We start from the raw sequence: 13,050 nt of genomic DNA on the forward strand, positions 1-13,050 counted from the left end.
GTATAAAAATGCTTGTGATTTTTGTACATTGATTTTGTATCCTGAGACTTTGCTGAAGTTGCTTATCAGCTTAAGGAGATTTTGGGCTGAGACAATGGGGTTTTCTAAATATACAATCATGTCATCTGCAAACAGGGACAATTTGACTTCCTCTTTTCCTAATTGAATACTCTTTATTTCCTTCTCCTGCCTAATTGCCCTGGCCAGAACTTCCAACACTATGTTGAATAGGAGTGGTGAGAGGGCATCCCTGTCTTGTGCCGGTTTTCAAAGGGAATGCTTCCAGTTTTTGCCCATTCAGTATGATATTGGCTGTGGGTTTGTCATAGATAGCTCTTACTATTTTGAGATACGTCCCATCAATACCTAATTTATTGAGTGTTTTTAGCATGAAGGGTTGCTGAATTTTGTCAAGGCCTTGACAAAATTCTATTGAGATAATCATGTGGTTTTTGTCTTTGGTTCTGTTTATATGCTGGATTACATTTATTGATTTGTGTATGTTGAACCAGCCTTGCATCCCAGGGATGAAGCCCACTTGATCATGGTGGATAAGTTTTTTGATGTGCTGCTGGATTGGGTTTGCCAGTATTTTATTGAGGATTTTTGCATCAATGTTCATCAAGGATATTGGTCTAAAATTCTCTTTTTTGGTTGTGTCTCTGCCAGGCTTTGGTATCAGGTTGATGCTGGCCTCATAAAATGAGTTAGGGAGGATTCCCTCTTTTTCTGTTGATTGAAATAGTTTCTGAAGGAATGGTACCAGCTCCTCCTTGTACCTCTGATAGAATTCAGCTGTGAATCCATCTGGTCCTGGACTTTTTCTGGTTGGTAAGCTATTCGTTATTGCCACATTTTCAGATCCTGTTATTGGTCTGTTCAGAGATTCACCTTCTTCCTCATTTAGTCTCAGGAGGGTGTATGTGTCGAGGAATTTATCCAGTTCTTCTAGATTTTCTTGTTTATTTGCATAGAGGTGTTCGTAGTATTCTCTGATGGTAGTTTGTATTTCTGTGGGATCAGTGGTGATATCCCCTTTTTCATTTTTTATTGCATCTATTTGATTCTTCTCTCTTTTCTTCTTTAGTAGTCTTGCTAGTGGTCTATCAATTTTGTTGATCTTTTCAAAAAACCAGCTCCTGGATTCAGTGATTTTTCTGAAGGGTTCTTTGTGTCTCTATTTCCTTCAGTTCTGCTCTGATTTTAGTTATTTCTTGCCTTCTGCTAGCTTTTGAATGTGTTTGCTCTTGCTTCTCTAGTTCTTTTAATTGTGATGTTAGGGTGTCAATTCTGGATCTTTCCTGCTTTCTCTTGTGGGCATTTAGTGCTATAAATTTCCCTCTACACACTGCTTTGAATGTGTCCCAGAGATTCTGGTATGTTGTGTCTTTGTTCTTGTTGGGTTCAAAGAACATCTTTATTTCTGCCTTCATTTCGTTATGTACCCAGTAGTCATTCAGGAGCAGGTTGTTCAGTTTCCATGTAGTTGAGCGGTTTTGAGTGAGTTTCTTAATCCTGAGTTCTTGTTTGATTGCACTGTGGTCTGAGATACAGTTTGTTATAATTTCTGTTCTTTTACATTTGCTGAGGAGTGCTTTACTTCCAACTATGTGGTCAATTTTGGAATAGGTGTGGTGTGGTGCTGAAAAAAATGTATATTCTGTTGATTTGGGGTGGAGAGTTCTGTAGATGTCTATTAGGTCCGCTTGGTGCAGAGCTGAGTTCAATTCCTGGGTATCCTTGTTAACTTTCTGTCTCATTGATCTGTCTAATGTTGACAGTGGGGTGTTAAAGTTTCCCATTATTATTGTGTGGGAATCTGAGTCTCTTTGTAGGTCACTAAGGACTTGCTTTATGAATCTGGGTGCTCCTGTATTGGGTGTATATATATTTAGGATAGTTAGCTCTTCTTGTTGAATTGATACCTTTACCATTATGCAATGGCCTTCTTTGTCTCTTTTGATCTTCATTGGTTTAAAGTCTGTTTTATCAGAGACCAGGATTGCAACCCCTGCCTTTTTTTGTTTTCCATTTGCTTGATACATCTTCCTCCATCCCTTTTTTTTGAGCCTATGTCTGTCTCTGCATGTGAGATGGGTTTCCTGAATACAGCACATTGATGGTTCTTGACTCTTTATCCAATTTGCCAGTCTGTGTCTTTTAATTGGAGCATTTAGCCCATTTACATTTAAAGTTAATACTGTTATGTGTGAATTTGATCCTGTCATTATGATGTTAGCTGGTTATTTTGCTCATTAGTTGATGCAGTTTCCTCCTAGCCTCGATGATCTTTACATTTTGGCATGTTTTTGCAGTGGCTGGTACCGGTTGTTCCTTTCCATGTTTAGTGCTTCCTTCAGGAGCTCTTTTAGGGCAGGCCTGGTGGTGACAAAATCTCTCAGCATTTGCTTGTCTGTAAAGTATTTTATTTCTCCTTCACTTATGAATGTTAGTTTGGCTGGATATGAAATTCTGGGTCAAAAATTCTTTTCTTTAAGAATGTTGAATATTGGCCCCCACTCTCTTCTGGATTGTAGAGTTTCTGCCGAGAGATCCGCTGTTAGCCTGATGGGCTTCCCTTTGTGGGTAACCCGACCTTTCTCTCTGGCTGCCCTTAACATTTTTTCCTTCATTTCAACTTTGGTGAATCTGACAATTATGTGTCTTGGAGTTGCTCTTCTTGAGGAGTATCTTTTAAATGTATATTTATTTATATTTGCTTATCCAATCTTATAAAGAATGATTTCACAAGTAGTTAGTCCCTGCTCACCTTCTTTTGATATTCCTAATATAGTCTTGTAATGGATTACTTGGGATTTTTATTCTTCTGTATTTTAAAATCATGAATCTCAAACATCTCTATCCACCAAAGAAACTTTTGAACTAAAAAACGCACACAGACAGATCACATTTTTGAAGGATTCAATTTCAAAATAAAGTTATTTCCTACTTAGCCCTGCAGAATGAGGTATCTTCTGTTGATAAAGTTGTGCAAATAATGAATTTCAATCATTGAAATATTCTAAAAATGTGTTATCTTGCCTAAGTAATTGTTTCTATGCCTTTAGCTATTAAAAACATGAAAACACAATCCTTTATAAAAGCACATATTTTTACCTTCCATTCGAGTAATTTTTATTAGTCAAGGAATTTTGTATAGGTATATCTTTGGTGAAACTTTTTAATATAATTGTGTTTTTCTGGTTATAAAATGATGCAGTTTCATTAAAAACATTTATAAAGCAGAAAAATACATAGAATATAAAAATCATCCATATTTTCTTGGCCAGCAAATCATTATCTTAAAAATATCTTAAAATCTATAAATAATAATTTTTAATGGAATTGGGATCATTTATAAGTTTGTTTACTACTTGTCTCTTAACAATAATGTATAATCTAATGGTTAGTGGAAAATTCATCATATGATGTTTTCATTATTTAATAAATTCCTCATTCTTAGACATTTAGATTGTTTTCATATTTTTCACTGTTATATATAATGATGTGATGAACATTTTTGAAAATAAATAATCATGTGGTTTTGTGTTAACTGCCTTACATACTTCATTTGGAGTTAAATCACTGAGTAAAAAGATTTACATCTCCTCCCACACTCTGCCTTCTCTTATGTGATTTAGTACCTTTTGTTTGCCTTAATCTCTTTCTGCAAAGTAAGAAAGTGATCTGAAAAACTAATTTATATACAGTGTTGTTAATTTGTATGCGTTTTCCTGCCCCTTTCCCTTGCTCAGCTGTCCTAGACCAATTTTGGGAAGCAGACTCCACAGACAGAGGTTTGTTTGCAGAAGATTTAGTGGGGAATGTTGTCAGCAACAATACAATAAGGGGAGTGAGGGAAGGGGGTTGAGCAGGAGAGGCTGAACTCGCGTGCAATAACAGGAAAGTCTCCAGCCATCCCAAGGGGAGCTCTGGGGCTCAGAATTCCCCTCAGAGTGTTCTTGAATTGAGATAGATCTCTGAATCCAACTTCCTCCTGCCACTCCCATTGACCAGTCCTTAGTTTGGTATAGGGTGCCTTGGGCAAGGCAGTGGACATGCTTAATAGCTGGGTAAGATGAGGGCTTCATCCCAAAGTGGCCGTCTGGGGAGTGAACCACTGGGTGTTCATCATGTCAGCCTCGTGGATTTTGTGTTATCAACGAAGAAGGGGAGAGGGGGTGAAGTGTGAGTCAAAACAGATGATTCTCCACTGGGAAAATTTTAGTCTTTCTTGCCTGTTACCTAAATTGGAAAATGTATGTGAGGAGGATCTTCCTCAGATCTCTTCAGCCTCTTTCTCATAATGCTGCTCTAGAACTCAAAATGTCCTGCTCTACGACTCAAAACCAAACAAACATTGTTATTTGTTGGTGAAAGGGGCACCTAGAAGCATTTACTGACCGAGCAGTGACTTTAACATTATTTTATGTATCAATGTCACCAGTTTAGAGGATTTCACTACATTAACAAGTCCTACTGTGAAAATAACTATAGTATTACTGATTATATAACAAGGAGAAATACTATATTTTGACCATTAAACTATTTTTTTTAACTAGGGTGACATTTAGCAATTTACCATTTCCAGCAATCTAAATGTTTATGTCACAGGAACCACATATTAAATTATCTGGAAATTTATTTCTCAGGAGGATCACCAGGGAGTCAGAAAATAATAATAATTAATAACACAACTATAACAACTTGACATTTTATAAGGACAAAGTATACAGGTTAATCACTAATATTGTAATTTTTTTAGCAGCCATTGAACTAAATTTTGACAATTGAAAAGAATTTCATTATGAACTCCTGATGATTTGCCTCCCACCTCCAAATAGTCCACCTGTCATTCTTTATGAAATATTTATTGTATGGGGGCTGGGGGTGGTGGTTCACACCTGTAATCCCAGCACTTTGGGAGGCCAAGGCAGGAGGATCACTTGAGGTCAGGAGTTTGAGATTAGTCTAAGCAACAGAGTGAGATCCTCTCTCTAAAAAATATATATAATTTATTGCATAGGAAGTATTTTGGGGGGATAGTTTAATTACTGTTGTACCTGGTTGTACTTGATGAATATTCACATTTTTTCTGCTCTCTAAAATGAAAATTTAGCATCATTTAACAACACTAAAAGACATCATGGAAGCATAATTCTTTATTGCCATATTTTGGAATGGGATAAATAGGATGAGAGTTGTTTAAAATACATTTTACTCTGTCTCTCCCACTGAATGAAACTATGCATCCTGGACAGAATACATAAAGCAGATATTTGAGGTATCTAAAAAATAAATAATAGCAGATGTAGTGGGAAGAAGACCAGAATTTGTTCATTTTTTCCTCTGGTATCTTCTGGCTTAGACTCAAGGCAGCCTGAGACCTGAGAGAGCACCTTGTCATAGACACACAGCTGCAGATGCCATTTAGTTCAGACTCAAAGAGCATGGAAGTGACCTCTTCTTAGTGGCAGTGGTGGCAGTGAACGCTCTCAGAGGCTTTAAATTCTGAAGGAAGAGAATTTTTATTTGAGGAAGTCTGGTCCCAAGATGGCAGAGCAAACCTTCTTGCTGTTTTTCTATCTCCATCCTCCTACCATTTAGTGTGGATGCAGCGGCAGGAAGTAGGTGGCAGGGAAGGGGATAAATAAAGCCCCAGCTTTTTGGCTGGAGGACTGAAAAGAAGAGCTCCTAGGAACCAGTAAGTAGGAAAGAGATAGCACAGAGGGAGAAGCTTGGGAAAGGGGTCCCATGGAGTTGTTCACAAATTTCTGAGCTCTTTTTACAGCCACAGTCCTCTGGTGAGGACTGATAATAGAATAGTATGCTTGTTTATGTCCTTATCTGTTGGATGCAGCCTTTATTATTTACTTATTTATTCAGCAAAATATCTTGTCCTTGTTGGCGAGGTGCCCTATGAAATGTGATGGAGTCTTTTTCTAAGGCGGAGTGACTTATGTTCAAAGGCTGTCTTTACATATGGGCTCCTTACTTAGTTGCTCAGCGTCTCAGGCTTGCCATCTGGAAAATGGATAGAATTCTCACTACCTTCAAGAACTGTTATGAGGATTAAATGAATTAATGTACACTAAGCAACTGAACCTAACAAATGTTTCTTTCTCTGTGGCATTTGGTTTTTAGCTTTCCTATCCATTTCCTAAGTATCAGGCCCTTAGTTTTCATGTTTAGCACTCCTTTAGTCTGTCAATTTTACTAAGTTGTAGGATGATTTAGAAGCTTCCTAAGAATCACATGTTAAATAAAAAAAGAATAAAGGTCTTAAAGGAAGGAGTGCTAAGATAAAACCTATGGTAACCTGCTGCCCTTTTTCTTACTTCTGAAGAGTTGAGGTTGTCAGAAAACTAATATTTAGATAGGGGCTTATCTGGTTCATAATATTCTAAACAACACTGCTACCATTACTATTATTACTAACTAAAACTACTTAGGATGTGTCAGGTATTGACATTCTACATATATTAATTTATTTAATTCTTACAATAACGTGATAAGGTGGGTACCATATTATTCTAAATTTACAGAATGTGTAACAAAAACATCACTTTATTGCCTTAGTCTTGTTATTTGTATTATTAAAAAAACAACTATTGAGTACTGGTCTTAAATTAATTATACAATTAGCTAATATTTGGTTATCTTTTTAGGAAAATGAGCCTTAATATGGGCAATGCCTTTTTTCCTGCTCCATAAAACAGACCAACCCTCCTTGCAGGCTTAAGGCTAAAAACCCAGAATCTAATAACAACTTGAATGTTGGAGTTGCACCAAGGTTTTTGCAATGTAAATTCCTTCCATTACCTTAGTTCAGGTCCTAAGCTTCTCTAGTTTAAATTATTACAATTGATTTCTTTTTATTTATTTATTTAGTTTTTTTGAGACGAAGTCTCGCTGTCTCCCAGGCTGGAGTGCGGTGGCACGATCTCAACTCACTGCAACCTCCACTTCCCAGGTTCAAGCGATTCTCCTGCCTCAGCCTCCTGAGTAGCTGGGACTACAGGCACCCACCACCACACCCAGCTAATTTTTGTATTTTTAGTAGAGACGGGGTTTCACCATGTTGGCCAGGCTGGTCTTGAACTCCTGACCTCAGGTAATCCACCTGCCTTGGCCTCCTAAACTGCTGAGATTACAGGCATGAGCTGTTGCGCCCAGCCTATTACAATTGATTTCTTACTGAGCATACGAATCTCTTCTTCATTGACTGCATCCTCCACCCTCACTGCTTGAATTATTTTTATTATTTACATGCCTGGTTTAAAAAATAATGGCTGCTCAATAAAGTAGGACCTTTTTCTTTCTTTCTTTTTTTTTTTTTTTGACTGAGCACAGGGGACTTTACTAATAGGACATGATGAGGTGGAGCTCCCTAGGCCCCTCCCTTTTCAGGTGGTCTGTGTGGAAATTGTGAAGAGGAGAGATCCTCAGTGTTGTGAGGTCTGAGTGCGGCAGGGACTCCCCAGCAGCTGAGGGCCTCTCTCTTCCTCTTGTACTCTCGCTGGGGCTGGTGGTCCGGGGGCCTTACTCCTTGGAAGCCATGTGGGCCATGAGGTCCACCACCCTGTTGCTGTAGCCAAATTCATTGTCATACCAGGAAATGAGCTTGACAAAGTGGTTGTTGAGGGTAATGCCAGCCCCAGCATCAAAGGTGGAAGACTGTGTATCACTGTTGAAGTCGGAGGGGACAATCTGCTGCTCAGTGTAGCCCAGGATGCCCTTGATAGGGTCCTCTGAAGCCTGCTTCACCACCTTCTTGATGTCATCCTATTTGGCAGGTTTTCCAGATGGCAGGTCAGGTCCACGACCAACACCTTGGCGGTGGGGACATGGGAGGCCATGCCAGTGAGCTTCTTGTTCAGCTCAGGGATGACCTTGACCATTTCCTTGGCAATGCTAGTAGATGCAGGTATGATGTTCTCGAGAGCCCTGTGCACAGTTTCCTGGAAGGGCCATCCACAGTTTTCTGGGTGGTAGTGATGACATGGACTGTCATCAAGAGTCTTCCCACAATACCAGAGTTGTCATGGATGACCTTGGCCAGGAGTGCTAAGCAGTTGGTGGTACAGGAGGCATTGCTGATGATCTTAAGGCTGTTGTCATACTTCTCATAATTCACTTTCATCATGAACATTATGGCTTCAGTAGAGGGGGCAGGGATCATGACCCTTTTGGCCCCCCCCTTGCAAATGAGCCCCAGCCTTCTCCATGGCGGTGAAGATGCTGGTGGACTCCACAACGTACTCAATGCCAGCATCGCCCCATTTGATTTTGGTGGGATCTTACTCCTGGAAGATGGTGATGGGATTTCCATTGATGACAAGTTTCCCGTTCTCAGCCTTGACGGTGCCGTGGAACTTGCCATGGGTGGAATCATACTGGAGCATGTAGGCCAGGTAGTTGAGGTCAATGAAAGGGTCATTGATGGCAACAACATCCACTTTACCAGAGTTAAAAGCAGCCCTAGTGACCAGGCACCCAGTATAGCCAAATTCGTTGACTCTGGCCTTCACGTTCACCATTGTGTCTCGGGGATGTGGCAGGCACTGTGCTGCACAAGAAAATGTGGCTGTCTCTAATGGGAGAAGGGAGCCAAAATAGGGCTTATTCTATGCTTCTAAGAACTGAATCCTGGCCTCACTTATTTCTCTAATGCTGTCTCCTCTGACTGAAAGTAGCAAACAGAAAGCCCCTTATCCAGTCACACAAATACAGTCATCATTCATGACTTTGCTGCAGAATTTATCTTTCACTCTTAATTAAGTTGTGATAATAATTTTATTGTTTACTATTTATTGAGGACTTACATTGTACCAGGGTTTGTTCTAAGCTCTTTGTGTGGACCTATTTTATAGATAAAAGAGCTGAAGTTTAGAGAAGTAGTTTGCCCAGCATCATACATTCTGTAAGTGGGGTTGCTGAGATTTGAACTCTCAGCATTCTAATACAAGCCTGAGTTTTTAGCCATGATACATATTGCTACCTGCTTATTTCTCACATTGAAGAATGGAAAGGATCACACTGACACTGCAAACCTAACATATACATCTTGTTTCCAGGAGGCAATAAGATAAATTGCATGGAAGGTCTCTTGGGAGGAATTTGGATGTTGTTACTGTCCCTTACCCTGAAGGTAATTATAAGATCTTTTGAGCCCAGAGCTTGGCAATAGTTGCCAGTGTTGATAAGCCAAAGGTGGGGTATTTTCCTTTTTCCCCTGGTTAAAGATCAATTCACTTCTTTCATGTTTTCTTTTTAGTTGATGATAAAGGAGAAGAATAAAAGGATAACAGATGTGAATACTTAATCATGTTGCTTAATATTATGGAGTGACATAAAAATATGGTTTGCTTTATCTAGACAGATGTGGTTTTATAAAATAATCATGGTCTTTTTGTTTGCCATGTAGAGTAATTATGCACAAAAATGGGAGTGTACATTCTGGAAAGGTCATCTTGACTTTTAAAGGGTTTCTTTAGGCATTCATGATTGTCACTTTCTGATCAGTATGGGACAAGTTGGGATACATAAAACTCTATTCTGTGTTAAAGGAATATTTCAAAGATTCCATGTTTAACGAAATAAAGTATTGCCTAGAAATTAGAGAGTTGTGGTTACTTGCACTAATTCATTCTGAAGTTTTCTGAATGCTCTTTTAAAAATCCGTAGCTGTTTCTTAGTTTCTTATTTCTTTCAGATATCAAGAAATGCGGATTTCCAATGCACTTAGCTTATGCTCAATATTGAGTGAAATAATTAATTTAGCATGTCCATGATGATACTAAATTAGTAATTCAGGGTAGTTAAAATTGCAGTGGATGCTGAACTGATCCAAGAAACAGTTTCAACCTTGTGAACTGGTTTGGCATTAGTAGTCTATCATTAAATAGTAATTAAACATCAAAGGCTTGAAATGGCCCATTATATGCAACAGAAAGTTTGTGTGTTAGAATAAGACACTTGAATTAATATATATTTCATAATTTTATATAGCAATTATGTGGTGATAAACAGTATAATTATTTTATTTTTTATGAGTTCATTGTCTACATTTTATATTTTACATAGTAGTTATGGAGAAATTGCCTACTCTGTGATGATAAACAGAAGACTTTTTATTATTTTTAAACTCATTTTCTAAAAAGATAACACAAAATTGGTTTATTTTATTTTATTTATTTATTTTTGAGACAAGGTCTCACTCTGTTGCCCAGGCTGAAATGCAATGGCTCAATCTTGGCTCGCTGCAACCTCCACCTGATAGGCTCAAGTGATCCTCCCACCTCAGCCTCCCAAGTAGCTAGGACTACAGATGCACTACTATACTCAGCTAATTAATTAATTTTTTTTTTTTTTTGGAGAGACAAGGTCTCACTATATTGCCCAGGCTGGTCTCAAACTCCCGGGCCCAAGCGATCCTCTCATCTCGGCCTCCCAAAGTGCTGGAATTACAGGCATGAGCCACCATGCCCAGCTAATTTTCTTTTAAATCCCTATACAGAATATACTTTGAATATGGATTTTGTTTTTGTAACTCATATTTGAAAAATATCTCTTTTAAAAAATCATACAAATATTGAAAGTATTTGAGATTTTTTAACCTAAATCAGGAATTTGTTTTAACATCTGTTATCAGTCATCTGAAGCCACGATACTTGGTTTTTCAAGCCATTCCACTTTATGATGTGAACATGCATGATGCATGCAAGGAAGAGTAACATTTCATACTATGTGCAAAATTGTCAAACCTTGTATCTTTGGTATGTGGGAGGTTGGGGAAGTGAAAAATGAATCTGTTTTATTAGGGGCAGTGGTATATTATGGTGTATGGGTCATCATTGTGAATTACAGGGAAAGTGGCGTAGCATTTGGGATTGATCCACATGCCACCAATAAATCTTGGCCCAAATCAAATCGAAATAGCACAAGAATTAAGATAGTTAACATTTGGCAGGGCACGGTGGCTCACGCCTGTGATCCCAGTACTTTGGAAGGCCGAGGCGGGCAGATCACGAGGTCAGGAGATCGAGACCATGCTGGCTAACATGGTGAAAACCCCTCTCTACTAAAAAAAAAATACAAAAAATTAGCTGAGCATGGTGGCATGCACCTGTAGTCCCAGCTACTTGGAAAGGTAAGGCAGAAGAATTGCTTGAACCTGGGAGGGGGAGGTTGCAGTGACCCAAGACTGCACCACTGGACTCCAGCCTGGGTGACAGAGCGAGGAGGCTCCATCTCAAAAAAAAAAAAAAAAAAAAAAGCTAATATTTATCAATGGTTAATTATGTACCTGGCACACTTCTAAGTGTTTAAAGTGTATTAAATCATTAATCCTCACAAAAACCTTTAAAAATAAATACTGTTATTAATTAGATACCAGCAGGGGTGAGCATTGTATAGAGGAGCAAACAGGTATGGAGTGGTTGAGTAGCTTGCTGCACAACTAGAAAGTGGCGGTGCTGAAATTGAACTCCGGCAGTTTGGCTACCCAGTCAGCACTCCTAACTATTTATTAAATAAATATCTCCCTTGGGACTTTGATTGAGGTCTAAGTCATAGAAATAGTCTGTTTTCCTGAGTTTTTCTTCATTAAGATGAAAGTTCTAACTTCTTGCCAGTAAATGTCTAATTTATCCGGAATTTATATCTTCAGGATATTCGAGTCTTAGAGTTTGTTTTATTGTCCCAGTGGTCAGTTTAATGTTGAGCTTAAGTCATTTATGAATTCAGTCCTTTTGTTTTTATGAAGATGTAGAAAATACTCTATGGCTTTCTTTTCTTTTTCTTTTTGTAGAGATGGAGTCTCGCTCTGTCGCCCAGGCTGGAGTGCAGTAGCACGATCTCCGCTCACTGCAACCTCCGCTTCCGGGTTTCAAGCAATTCTCCTGCCTCAGCCTCCCAAGTAGCTGGGACTACAGGCACTTGCCGCCATGCCCAGCTAAAGAAAATATTCTATGGCTTTCCTGTGGGTTGCTCCTAAGCTTCCTCCAAGATATTTCTTCTGTCTTTCTCCTCTTTCCAGACGCACAGCCACCCATCTAGCTTGGGCTCTCTTTAGCCTCCTCCGTGGTAGTCCTAACTCTAGTCTCCTTACAATTTATTTTCTAGATTAACTTAAGCAATGTTCTAATCACAAACTTTACTATTGTCTCTCCATTTATCATTATATACAATCCAAGTCCCTTAATGTGATAGCCCAAAGTCTTGTTGCTCTGGATCTACTTTTCTTGTATTATCTTAAAATTCTTAATCATCATGGAAGCTAACATTTATTGAGCATTTACTATATAACAAGCACTGTGCTTACTTCCAAACATACAAAGATGAATAATAGAACATACTTTCTCCCTTTGTGATTATCACAGGGATTATCTCCTTAATCTTTGTGGAAACCATATGAGCTATGTAATATTATTAACTCCATTTTAATGAAGAGGAAACGAAGGCTTGAAGAGTTTATGTAACTTATTCAAGGTCACAAGAGAACCATGTGGTAGAGCTGGGATTCACACCCTCACTTTTAAGCCCTATACAATACTCCCCATGTCAACAAATTTTCTAACCCTAACCCATCTTTAGACGTATGGGGCTACTCACCTCTCCCTTTATATCCCTCACTTTTTTCTCTTCATTATCCTGTTTTATGTCATTTTATCCTCCTTGTATGTAGGTCTCAATTTTTTTCCTTATTTCTGACTATTGAGTAACAACTGCCTTCAACCTGTGGATATAATTGACTTCTCCCACCACAGAACCAAAGCTTCATTTATTTTCTGAACTCCCATAGTGCTATAACCTTGTATGCTGGTTATACAGACTATATGATGAGCTTTATCGAGTGCTAAAATTTTTTTTAGGAATAAAAGCTTCTAATTATGTATCATAAGTAAATTCTCAGAGAAGCTGATTCAGACTTTCCACCAAAGGGTTGTGTTGGTACAGAAAACATAAACATCAACCACATTTTAGCACAATTTTCATCATTCTCTTGTGGTTTGACTTTTCTGATGATGTCTAAACTTAGACATAAAA

At 38.5% G+C, this 13,050-nt stretch overlaps 1 long non-coding RNA gene and 1 pseudogene across 6 annotated transcripts in view; one reads left to right on the forward strand and one right to left on the reverse strand.

Moving 5' to 3' along the window:
- LOC116810182 (uncharacterized) overlaps positions 1-13,050 on the forward strand; it is a 302,975-nt gene that overhangs the window by 114,839 nt on the left and 175,086 nt on the right. The window lies entirely within an intron of this gene.
- LOC116472701 (glyceraldehyde-3-phosphate dehydrogenase-like) lies at positions 7,543-8,513 on the reverse strand (annotated as a pseudogene).

The sequence above is a fragment of the Hylobates moloch genome, unplaced genomic scaffold (genome assembly GCF_009828535.3).
Source record: "Hylobates moloch isolate HMO894 unplaced genomic scaffold, HMol_V3 SCAFFOLD_2, whole genome shotgun sequence".
Lineage (NCBI taxonomy): Eukaryota > Metazoa > Chordata > Mammalia > Primates > Hylobatidae > Hylobates > Hylobates moloch.